The sequence below is a fragment of the Triticum dicoccoides genome, chromosome 5B (assembly GCF_002162155.2).
Source record: "Triticum dicoccoides isolate Atlit2015 ecotype Zavitan chromosome 5B, WEW_v2.0, whole genome shotgun sequence".
Taxonomy (NCBI): domain Eukaryota; kingdom Viridiplantae; phylum Streptophyta; class Magnoliopsida; order Poales; family Poaceae; genus Triticum; species Triticum dicoccoides.
In genome coordinates, this window is record NC_041389.1 from 641,489,385 (window position 1) to 641,502,398 (window position 13,014).

Sequence of the window (13,014 nt, forward strand, 5' to 3'; positions counted from 1 at the left end):
CAGGTTTCTAAACAGTCTGATGCATTTGCAAATCCCTTCTTCCCGTTCCCGATGTCCCTTTGGTCAGATTAATCACACAAATTAGTGAGTTGAGGTACTTTATTGCCTCGACATATATGTTGGAGTTAATATTATGACCCTAGGTGTTTTAGGGGATCATCTAGTGGTCTAGCCATGATCTGTGTTTTCAGTGTGATGATTCTGGCCATCATTATCGAAAGCATCCCGTGATGCCATTTAGTTAGTAGGCATTCTATCTCTGGGTTCTGAACCCGAGATTCACCCCATTTACCTCATGTTGATAGTGTTTGCTAGTTCCTTTAGGAAATTAGTAACCTTTGCATTAGTCCTTGAGGTCCATGGTATATCTTTCTTCCAAATACCATGAACTACTTATGGCAGTAGTTCCTTGTCAAACAGAAAGATCATAACAAGAGTGCTCTCGATGGGTTCTCTATTCTATATTGCGACTCTGCCAGTTCTATCCTTCTGCATGGGTTATCCGGAAGAAATATGATGAGCTTTGCTCGACATACTAATCTATGCATCCATGACTCGGAAAATCATATGTTCCTTTGAGTTGTCCCTCTTTAGTTGTATTCCAACCCCCGTCTATCAATTGATAGTCAGGAGTAGTTGTGCCTCATGTTCATCGTTGCCCGTTACTCTTGTGGTCCGTCAAGCCATTCTATTCCAGAGTGACTAGGAGAAACAAACTCCAGTACCTCATCCATATCCAGGATTGGGTCAAAGCAGTTGTGTTCTGCAGATCAAAATGCTAATCTAGCTCTTGCTCTGTTCTACCTTGGAGTATTACCATCTTTATATCAGGAATATCATGGGAATTGCACACCATCCTATGAACTCTTGATACAGTGTTATTTCTCGCCCTCATTATCCATTCCTCGGTTTCCGTGTTATTGCAACGGGAACACCGACAAGTGAATCGTGATGTGTGAAATCTGTACTCCTAGCAACTCTGTTGCTTGGTAGTTAAATGGACAATAATCTCATCCTTAGCGAGTTGATTATTGAATCATCACCCTAAGGTTGATCGTGCTACCTATTCCATTTTTCCGGTGCACTCCTCGATTGATGAGTTAGGATTTTGTTAAGTCCTCGCTCATTTGATCATATCGTCTTGCCCTAAAAAGCAAGATTGTTCTCGAGCTTAGTAACATATCGGTGGTTCGTGATTTTCCGAATATCCTCTCGGAAGTATCACCAGGTTGTCATCTGACCGCTATGTTGAGTTCGTGACCAAGTTGGTTTCTTGTAAACCACTTTTCTCCAAGAAGCTGTGTTGGATACCCCTGAGCTAGTTGGTTAAGCCAAACAACAACTTGGAGAGTTGGGAGATAAAAGCTTGTCTAACTTAGTTCACTTCCAAAGGGATATCTTTGTGTGTGTGTGTGTGTGTGTGTGTGTTGAACAAAGATGATATCTTCATTAATTGATCCTCATGGTCAATTGCTGGATCTATTATCTTACCCAATCTTTGATTTGAGTATGGGCTATCATCAAATCAAATCAGAACCAACGATATTCGTAATGTTGTCTTACTCGTGGTTGTTTCCTCGAGCATACACCATTATATCTTTTGGGTCTGACCAATACTATTGCCTTGTTCACATAGTTGTGGAATTCCATCACCATGGCAATCTTGATGACTTGTTGTTGAGCTCATCAGCAACATTTTATCCTCTCCATGATTCATGTTGAACATCTAAGTTAGCATTGGAAACTTGTGTAAGCATTTTCTTCATGACCCGTTCGTGAAGCATATGTCCGGATGAAAGAAGTGACTTCCTCTAGCTCATGTGCATTTGATGCAAGTTGCCGCCGTGAATTCGAGAAAGTTAGTTTTGCTTCCTCCGGAATCATCCCAAGTCAGTCATGCACGTGCGAAGAATTCTGTGGTCTGTTAGACTGATCATCTTCATTCCATATGTATATCCTAGCACACCAAGCCACTGATTGAGTTGTTCAAAGATACAGGAGTCTGTCCAAGGTGAACTCTTTGGACTTCCATGCGTGGAGACTTCGATGTCATTGATGATGGTTCCCTATCAGAACTCGGTAGTGTTTTATTGTAAGACTACCATGTGATCATGTTTGTCTAGGACAGCGTGTTCACACGTGTGTAGCAGAACCAACTCATGTTTTGGAGCTTGCTATCGTAGTTCATTTCCCGAGAATCTTGCAACGTCGTCTCATCGATTTGTGTTGCAATTTTTTTTTCTTTCTAGACTTGATGAGTCTAGAATATCCTGACACCAGCCAGATCTGAATCTCAGGCAGATATGATGGTTGGAACGTTTTCCAAAGTACTATAATATTGGTCTCTTTGTAACCTGGTAAAGTGGTTGTCGTGGCCAACACCACCCACCCAAAAGACCTAATATTGTAGTATCTTGATTGAGGAAGTTGGCCACCTTCCCATAAGGATTTCGCAGGATTTACTTCCGTAGTTATTCCTTATGGATTCTTGTGCTCCCGAAGTCCGACCTTTACTTGATGTGCTAGATATCAAACCATATGAATGGGATACACTAGCACATCAAGGGGAACATTAGAAGCGAAGTGCTAAATGTCTCTCGGTCGATCATCCAGATTCTGTTTCCTTGGCCTCGCTAAGGTGAAATCTGAGAAGGTGGTATCTTCGTTTGCATCTGCATCGTCCATCACTATTTATCATGGTGGTATGTTGTGTTGCCAGGATCCTTAACACGGATGTTGGTAAAACCTTGATGAATATGGAAATTCTCAAGTTCTTGAGAGCACGCGCAAGCGCTAGGTGTTATTATTGGCACTAACTGGGTTTGCTCTCAGCTTCCTCGGTTATGCTATAACTTCTCAAACAGTGGACTCACTCTCTACTGTTGAGCTTCTCCTCAGTTACTAAAGTCATCCCTTGTGTTGTTTTCAACAAGGTAATCCACATCATCCATTCTAATCCAAGCATGCCATTCTACCGACCCCCTCCAAATGACCGCTCGAGAATTGCCTTAGGCTGGTATAAAGAGTTCCAATGATCTCTGAATCAAAGGTAATTCTTTTTGCCACTTAAGGGGATATTTCTATGAGTCACCTCCTCTAAAATGTCTCGTTATGGTATCATGGCAACTCAACTCCTCGCTACGTTGACAATCGTTTACCACCTTCTTAAGTGTGGAATTGTTGTCTACCTAGTGAACCCTCGTCATCTGTTCCACCCCATCCCTCTAGATGTATGCTTCGTGTCTCAACTCGGGAGATGCTGCTATGTCTCATTCCATGAGTTGATCCTGAGTTGTTCGGTCTTCGAGAAGATCAATTCTTCTAGAGTTTTCCTTTCCTTTTCTTGTCATGTTAGTTGGAGTTCTCAGAGGAAGACATCGAGTCAAAGATGGTGATCGAATCAACGCCTCTATGAAGTGCAACCTGGATCGTGAAGATTGTGTTAGTTTGCATTCCCCCTTCATCTTACCCTACGCTTGAATCTCGGGACGAGATTTTTGCTTAGTGGGGGTGAGTTGTCACATCCCTGGTCCTGGTCTGCAGTAGGCTAGCCCTTCATGTGTGCATCATGTTTAATTTTTCAAATAAACTTGAAATGGGGACTGATCAAACCCTATCACCAGATCTAATCAAATAGGTTCAACATAAAATCATTTTCAATGAACCTGAAATGCCCTTCTAAAATGTTCATCATCTTTGCCTTGGTCTTAAACCTCTGGCAAAAATGGTGCACAATTTTCTAGGTCATCCTAAGGTCACTAAATTAAATCATAAGTATTTGAATTTGGACATTTAAATTCTATAAAATATTTTAAATGTCCAAATACTCCTAAACTGAAATGTTCCATGTTGGATATATTCTATACAGTGGGCATGTGCAGTTTAGTGATTTTTGAAACTGCCTAAGTATTTTAGAAAAGCCACAAAGTTACAGAAAATAGAAAAGAAAACAGAAACGAAAAACTCCTACCTGGCGCCACCCAGCGGCCCACCTGCCGGCCCAGCCCAGCCACCGCGCCAGCGAGCTGCTTGGCTTGGCCAGGCAGGTAGGCTGCTGCTCGACGGCGAGCACAGCATGTGTGCCACGCAGCTGCCCGCCGCCTCGCCACTCCCCTCGTCGAGCTGTCGACGTGGGACGAACCCTCTCTTTCTCCCCGACCTCGCAGACACTCGCCCTCCTCTCTGGCTCCTCTCTCTCGCCCTCCCCGACGTCGCCCGAGATGTCACCGTCGCCGCCGCTCGCCGCAGCCGCGTCCAACACCGTCCCCGCGCCCTCTCACCGTGTTCGGACGGTTCGTCGTCGTCGACTACGTCGACTAGCCAAGCCGCACGACGTTGGAGCCACTGCATCATCCCCGCCGCCGTCGTCTTCATCCTCGGGCCGCCCCAGATCGCCGTCGCTGTTCCGACCGCACCGAGCCTTCCCCGAGCATGCTGACCATCCCTGCGGCTTCTTTGTGAGCTGCTGAACCTCCCCATGCTTTCTGTTTCGCCCCTAGTATACCGTAGACGCCGCGTCTCTTGTGCCCGAATGCGCCGCCGCCTGACCTCGTCGCCGGCGCTGCTCCGGTGACCATTTGGTCATGGGCTTGTGCCCGTCACACTCCTCGCGCCGCGTAGAGGCTGTAGGTGCTAGCGCCACCCCGCCTAGGCCACTGCAGCCACGCGCATGAGCTAGCCCGAGCTTCGGCCTCCGCCAAACTCGTTGTCGGCGATGCTCCGGCCACTCCCCGGCCAAGCCATCACCACGGCTGGTTGCGGGCGAGCACCAGCTGCCCGTAGCTGCTCTCCGCGTAGCAAATGGAGCCGTGTGGGCAAATCCCGCAGCACGCCGCCGCGTCTGGCCTCGCCGGCGGCTAAACGCCGACAGGCTTTGACCCGCTAACCGGCGGGTTTAACCCGTTGACGTGGACTGAGTGGGCCCAAGTCGACTCCCCTAAGTCAATGACAAGTGGGCCCCCCCTGCTAACTAACCAGATTAGTTTAACTAAAATTAGTTAGTTTAATTAACTACTGACACGCAGGGCCCACAGGTCAGTTTGACCTGGACCAGCCCCGTTGACCACTAACGTCACAGTGACGCAATGCTGACGCAGTAATTGATTTCTGGATTTAAAATAATTCAGGAAATTCCAGAAAATGATCTAAACTTCTAAAATTCATAGAAATTCAACCGTAACTCCAAATTAAATAATTTATATATGAAAAATGATCAGAAAAATCCAATCTATCCATCTGTATCATTTTCATGCATGTTGAACAACTTATAGCTGCTGTTTAGCACAAGTCATATAAATGGCATTTAAACCTTCACATATGGAGTTGATTTTGAATCTTGGATTCAAACCAACTTCATTTAATCTGTTCTAGCTTGCATTAGCCAAAACACATTCTTATTGCCATGTCATAGCATGCATCATATTGTGCATTGCATTGATCGTGTTTCTTCTCTGTTTGTCGGTGTTATTCCCCCTCGGTAGACGTTGTATCGACGTTGTGATCGTTGACACTGATGAAGACTCAATGCTATCTTCAGAAGTGCCAGGCAAGCAAAACCCCCTTGTTCATTCCGATACAATCCCACTCTCTCGCTCCTGCTCTCTTTTACTGCATTAGGACAACAATGATTCATCTGTTACTTGCTGCGGTAGCTGAACCCCTTTATCCTCTGCATGACCTGTCATTCCACAGTAATTAGATGAAACCCACTAGCATGAGTAGGAGTTGTTTGAGCCCTGTTATGCCTACTCATTCATGCTTGTTTGTCATGCCTGCTACTGCTTAGAGTTAAGTCGGGTCTGTTTCATCGAGGATGAATCAGAGGTGTGTGAACATGTCCTACTGTGTGTGAGCTAAGTGTGTGAACACGATTTGGTAAAGGTAGCGGTGAGAGGCCATGTAGGAGTACATGGTGGGTTGTCTCATTGAAGCCGTCCTCAGGAACTGAGTTCTGTGTTTGTGATCCATGAAACTGCTACTACCATGCATTGGGCCCGAAACCAATGGACCCTCTCGGCTTCTTAATCACCCTTGTCCTCTGTCCAGGAGTTGCAAGTAGTTTCTGGTGTTTGTAGTATGCTGGAGGCCGTGGGCAGCGCTGACCCGAGGGGTGGGCTGTGATGCGGTAGGCACGTGGCACGGTGTACCGGGCGCCCGTTTGGTGTCTCGGGAACCCTGCACACATCGTTCGCGGCCGTATGTGGAAACCTCGGCCGGACTCCCTGCGGATGGAACCTGAATAGGCGATAAACCTGGACTAGAGACTTGAGTGTTTAGGTAGGTCGTGGCCGACACCCTCGTTGGGCTTCTTCTTGAAGGTTGCCGAGTACATGTCGTGTAAACGGCGGTAAGTGGTGAGAGCGTGTGTGAAGAAGTACACCCCTGCAGGGTTAACATCATCTATTCGAATAGCCGTGTCCGTGGAAAAGGACTTCTGGGTTGCCTGTACAGTTCATAGACAAGTGAAAGTGGATACTCTAAAATACGCAAGATAAGCGTGAGTGCTATGGATGGCGTTCTCGTAGGGAGACGGGAGCGGATCCATAGTGGTGTATTGATATGGTGAATATGTGGACTCGTGTGCGCCACCTCAAAAAGAGTTACTTGCAGTCGTAGTTCAGGATAGCCACCGAGTCAAAGCTGGCTTGCTGCAGTTATACTCCTCCATCCGTTTGTTGGTAATGATGCATATGTAGTTAGTTCTGATGTAAGTCTTGCTGGGTACATTTGTACTCACGTTTGCCTATTTTATGTTTTTGCAGAGAGACTTCAGTCTCATTAGTAGTTCCGCGTGGACTTCGACGTTTAGCTTGTTACCTCAGCTACGATCTTGTGCCCTTGGCAGGATGTGGTAGATAGTCAGGCTTCTCAGCCTTTCCATTTGTAGAAGTCTGTACTCAGACATGTTAAGCTTCCGCTTGTGCTTTGACTTGTATGCTCTGATTGTTGGGTCAAGAGACCCATGATTGTAATATCTCGCTCCTCGGAGCCTATTGAATGAAATACTTGAGTTGTAGAGTCATGTTGTGATGCCATGTTGTATTTGCACATATCGAGCATATTGTGTGTATGTTATTGAAATGCTTGGTATGTGTAGGATCTGACTATCTAGTTGTTTATCCTTAGTAGCCTCTCTTACCGGGAAATGTCTCCTAGTGTTTCCACTGAGCCATGGTAGCTTGCTACTGCTCCAGAACACTTAGGCTGGCCGGCATGTGTCCTTCTTCGTTCCTGTGTCTGTCCCCTCGGGGAAATGTCACGCGATGAATTCCGGAGTCCTGCTAGCCCGCTACAGCCCGGTTCACCGGAGTCCTGCTAGCCCAGTGCTACAGCCTGGATTCACTCGCTGATGACCGACACGTTCGATGCTGGGTCATGGATGCCTGTCCCTGTAAGTTAGTGCCACTTTGGGTTCACGACTAGCCATGTCAGCCCGGGTTCTTTGTCATATGGATGCTAGCGGCACTATCATATACGTGAGCCAAAAGGCGCAAACGGTCTCGGGCCAGGTAAGGTGGCACCCGTGGGAATACCGTGCGTGAGGCCGCAAAGTGATATGATGTGTTACATGCTAGATCGGTGTGACTTAGGATCGGGGTCCTGACACAACGACTGCCATCTTTCAGGTTATATACAAATATATACATTAAACGTCCGCACAGGAGGCATCATAATCCTTGCAAGCACAAGTATAAAAAGCTTGTTTCATAAAAACAAAATGCATTTTACAAATAGTCTAAGCTATTCAAACACAACATCCTTCGAGCACTGCGACTCTATTATACGAGTGCCAGGAAGAACTTCCTCAAAATAGTGCTTGGCAGGTACTCGGCTTTCGTCCGAATCCTGGGACGCAACAATACTGGCCTTCATATCTGCCCAGTATGTTTTGACACGGGCAAGAGCCATCTGCGCGCCCTCTATGCACGCCGACCTCTTCATTGCATCAGCATGCGGCACCGAACCAAGGAATTGCTGCACCAAGCCAAAATAACTCTTTGGCTCCGACTTCTCCGACCACAGACGACCCGCCACATACTTCATGGCGAGTCCGGATAATCTATTCAGCTCCGCCCAGGCGGCTAAACGGTCGGACACTGATAGTGGGCGTTCTGGATTGTGGTACTGCGACCAAAAAAGCTCCTCCAACTCATGGTCACCTCGGCTGCGGAAGTGTTCGATCGCGTCCGCCGCACTTGCGGCCAAATCCAGGTAAGCATTTTCTGCACTCCACTGCCGGTCTAATGGAGCATACTTGGGGTCTCCGAACTTCATCCGCAGCATATAAGGCTTTCCAGCCGTGATATCTCCGGCCTGACATAGCTCCTCCTTCATCGCTCTCATGGCAGAGCGAATATCCTTGGCTTCGGCAGTGATCTTTTCCAGGTCCTTCCGAGCCGCACTATCTTCTTGTTCAAGAACTTTACATCGGTCGGTAGCATCCTTCAATTTTATGGCCATCTCAGCTATTTCCCTCTTGCTCTGGCAATGAGCAACCTGTTCGGCTTTTAGCTCTTCAGCCGCTTTAACAGCAGCCGCATCACTTTTCCTTGCTTGCTCCTTGGCTCGGGCAAGTTCCGCCCGAAGATTCTCCATGGCAGCAGCACCATCTACATAAAGTATACATAGAAGGCCCGAGTGTCAAGCTCCTATTACTAGGTGTCTTTTAAACATACCTTGAGCCTCGTCTAGCCGCTTATTTACAAGCGCGATGTCGGCATCTGCTACGTCAAGTTGCCGCTTTAGTTCGGCAGATTCATTAGTCCGGCTAGCCACCGAACACCTCGCCACCTTCATGGAATAGGCGACATATTAAACCTGGGATTATGATCCTCTGTGTGCCGTCACTCGTGACGACACACAGAGTCTCAGGGGCTACTATTTATACAGGGCGCATTCAACATGCGGCTCTACCAAAAAGGTACACCCTTTTACGTACCTCAAAGCCTGGCCGTGGCACGATGTCATGCCGCGGAATACGTCAGCAGATTCGATTGATGCAAATATTATTCTCTCTACGGTAGAATGTGGAACTTATTTTGCAGAGCCGGACACTATCCTGGTGTTCAACATCTTCTATGAAGTATTCAGAGGAGGAACCCGCCTTGCAATGCCGAAGACAACTTGCGCGCCGGACTCGACGTTATTGAAGCCTGGTTTAGGGGCTACTGAGGGAGTCCTGGATTAGGGGGTGTCCGACTGGCCGGACTATGACCTTTGGCCGGACTCCCGGACTACGAAGATACAAGATTGAAGACTCCATCCCGTGTCCGGATGGGACATTCCTTGGCGTGGAAGGCAAGCTTGGCGATACGATATGAAGATCTCCTCCCATTGTAACCGACTCTGTGTAACCCTAGCCCTCTCCGGTGTCTATATAAACGGGAGAGTTTTAGTCCGTAGGACGAACAACAATCATACCATAGGCTAGATTCTAGGGTTTAGCCACTCCGATCTCGTGGTAGGTCTACTCTTGTACTACCCATATCATCAATATTAATCAAGCAGGAGTAGGGTTTTACCTCCATCGAGAGGGCCCGAACCTGGGTAAAAACATCGTGTCCCTTGTCTCCTGTTACCATCCGCCTAGACGCACAGTTTGGGACCCCCTACCCGAGATCCGCCGGTTTTGACACCGCCAGGGAGGCTTAAGTCAATGTTATATTCATGCCCCAATCATGAGCTCTCAAGATATATGATTATTCAAAAAATCTATGCTCGGCTTTCTCTTAATGATCGCACCATGCTTGATACTTCCTGTGCTGGTTCTTATATGCTGAAGACTACTGAATTCAAGTGGGATTTACTGGAAAGAATTAAACGCAACTCTGAAGATTGGGGTTCCGACGATGGTAAGGAGTCAGGTATGACACCTAAGCTTGATTGTGTTAAATCTTTTATGGATACCGATGCTTTTCGTGGATTTAGCGCTAAATATGGACTTGAATCTGAGATGGTAGCTGTTTTTTGTGAATCTTTTGCTACTCATGTTGATCTCCCTAAGGAGAAGTGGTTTAAATATAATCCTCCCACTGAAGTAAAAGTAGTTGCACCTATTACAGTTAAAGAAAAGACTATCACTTATAATGATCCTTGTCGGTGTCAAAACCGGTGGATCTCGGGTAGGGGGTCCCGAACTATGCGTCTAGGCGGATGGTAACAGGAGACAAGGGACACGATGTTTTTACCCAGGTTCGGGCCCTCTTGATGGAGGTAAAACACTACTCCTGCTTGATTAATATTGATGATATGGGTAGTACAAGAGTAGATCTACCACGAGATCAGAGAGGCTAAACCCTAGAAGCTATCCTATGGTATGATTGTTGTCTTTTCTACGGACTAAAACCCTCCGGTTTATATAGACACCGGAGAGGGCTAGGGTTACACAGAGTCGATTACAATGGGAGGAGATCTACATATCGTATCGCTAAGCTTGCCTTCCACGTCAAGGAAAGTCCTATCCGGACACGAGGCGAAGTCTTCAATCTTGTATCTTCGTAGTCTGGGAGTCCGGCCAAAGGTCATAGTCCGGCCATCCGGACACCCCCTAATCCAGGACTCCCTCAGTAGCCCCTGAACCAGGCTTCAATGACGACGAGTCCGGCGCGCAAATTGTCTTCGGCATTGCAAGGCGGGTTCCTCCTCCGAATACTTCATAGAAGATGTTGAACACAAGGATAGTGTCTGGCTCTGCAAAATAGTTTCCACATACCACCGTAGAGAGAATAATATTCGCAAAAATCTAATCTGCTGACGTATTCCGTAGTGTGACATCATGCCACAGTCAAGCCTTTATTCGAATTGTTTTACTTTCCCACCTCAGCGTGTTTAGCGAGGCGGTTTCCTTGGCACGTCTTGTCAAAGCAGAGATCGTGTCCCCTTATTCCGGGATTCTCATCAATACGGGCGTGGGTAACCCAACCGTGCCATTGGTATGACTTCTTAATCGAAAGTGAGTCCCAAACGGTCATGGGGAGGGATCTTGGTATTCAACCTCTTTATAAAGAGACCAAGGCTCGACTCCTTTCTTTCAATCCAATCAAATCCGCCTCTCGCCTCAAGTTCCAACACCCAAAGCTCCAGATTCAGGCGCTTCGGACCTTCGATGATGTCCGACTCTGACCTCCAAGGCCGGTGGATGCCTTCCCCCGTTATGGAAGAAGACGTGCGAAAGCTGAGAGATGCTAGGTATCTGACCGGCGAAATCTCACATAGGTTGCCTACTCAAGGGCTAGGCTTCCTTCGGGGGCTAGGCTTCCCGATTGATCCCTTCGTGAGGGGCTCATGTTTTATTACGGGCTGGAATTTCACGACTTAGCTCCGGAGTCCATCCTCCAAATCTCATCGTTCATTGTCGTGTGTGAGGTCTTCCTCCATATTACTCCTCACTTCGGACTGTGGCTTAAAACCTTCAAGGTAGAACTGAAGATGATCGAGGGGCAGCACGCTGAGTGCGGAGGTGCTATTATAAGCAAGATTGCCGACGCTCCATGGCCCGAGGGCTCTTTTCAAGAGGAGTTCGGCTTACGGCAACGAGAGTGGTTTTACATCATAGCTCCCAGGGGGACCACGTGGGTGGCGCCACCTGCTTTTCGCTCGGGTCCCCCACCACAGCTAGCGTCATGGGTCAATAAAGGGCTTAACTGGGGGCTGTCCAAGGACGTGCCCTTGCTGCAGGGCCGCATTCGAGATCTCCTAGAAAGAGATACCAATTTGGCCGTAGTGGTGCAGGTTATGCTGATTTGCCGCATACTGCCCTGCAAACGTCGCCCCCTCCACCTGTGGGAATTTAATCCAGAAGGACCACGAGCCCTCCAACATTTTATGGGCACGACGCCCGTGGAGATGTACAAATTGTTCTTCGGATCACAAGCAATGTGTCCGGACTTGTCCAAGGACGCAGGTCTGAGCTGCAATCGCCCGGACACTCAAGTAAGTAGCCCTGTACCCGGACACGCTATCCGTACATTTATCATAAAACTGCCCTTAAAAGAGCTATCCTTTAAACAGGAGTGGATAGCGAAAGCAAAGCTTATCAGGTGTCCAGCCCCCCTCTGTGAGACCACGCCGAATCCCGTGTTGACCAGGATGCTGGAGATTGCGCCTTTGGAAGAAGGTGAAGAGGGGAACAAAGAAGCTACCGCCTCTGCGAAGGAGGCTGTCAGGAAAGGAGGAATCAAGAATTCCTCTATCCAGGGAAAGAAGAGGACCGCCTCTGAAGACCCGGAGGCGACGGCCTCAAAGCGGGGGAAGAAATCTTCGTTAGAGGGTCCGACGCCGGAGGGTGCCCCGGCCACATTACGCCCCCAAGGGGATCAGCTCTCCACCGAGCCGTAAGTAAAGAGAGGGGTTTTAAAATGAGAGACATCCCTATTTTATTTCTGAGGAAGATAACCGAAATTTTACCTTGTAGTTCGGATCTCAACCCTTCACAGCAGAGCTCATCTTCAGGGGATCTTCGTCCAGAGATGATGGAGAGCGGAACGCCTCCCCCAGCTATACCGTCTTGCGAGGCGGGCGACCCCAAGGTGTCGTCTCGGAGGGTTTCTCCGAATCCGGCCTTGGAAAAAGGTCTTTGGACGAGTCCGACACCGTCTGGTGCACGGTCGGAGGAGCTGAAGGATCTGCTCGGGCGAGCGTCTATCTCAGAAGAACACCATGTGTTGATGAACATGGTGATTAGAAGGATTTCATCCGCGGAAAGCGGATTGCACAAGGCTGCCAGGAGTTTACTGACAGGTTTTGAGGTACGCGAAAAGATGTATCTTTTGACAGATCCGCATATATAAAATGCGCCGTGTGTAGATAGTAGCCCCTGAGACTCTGTGCATTGTCAAAAAATGATGGCGCACGGAGGATCATAATCCCAGGTATAATATGTCGCCTTTCCTATGTAGGTGGCTAAGAGTTCGGTGGCTAGCCGGACTAATGAATTTGCCGATCTAAAGCGGCAACTTGACGTGGCATATGCCGACATCGCGCTTGTCAATAAGCGGCTGGACGAGGCACAAGGTA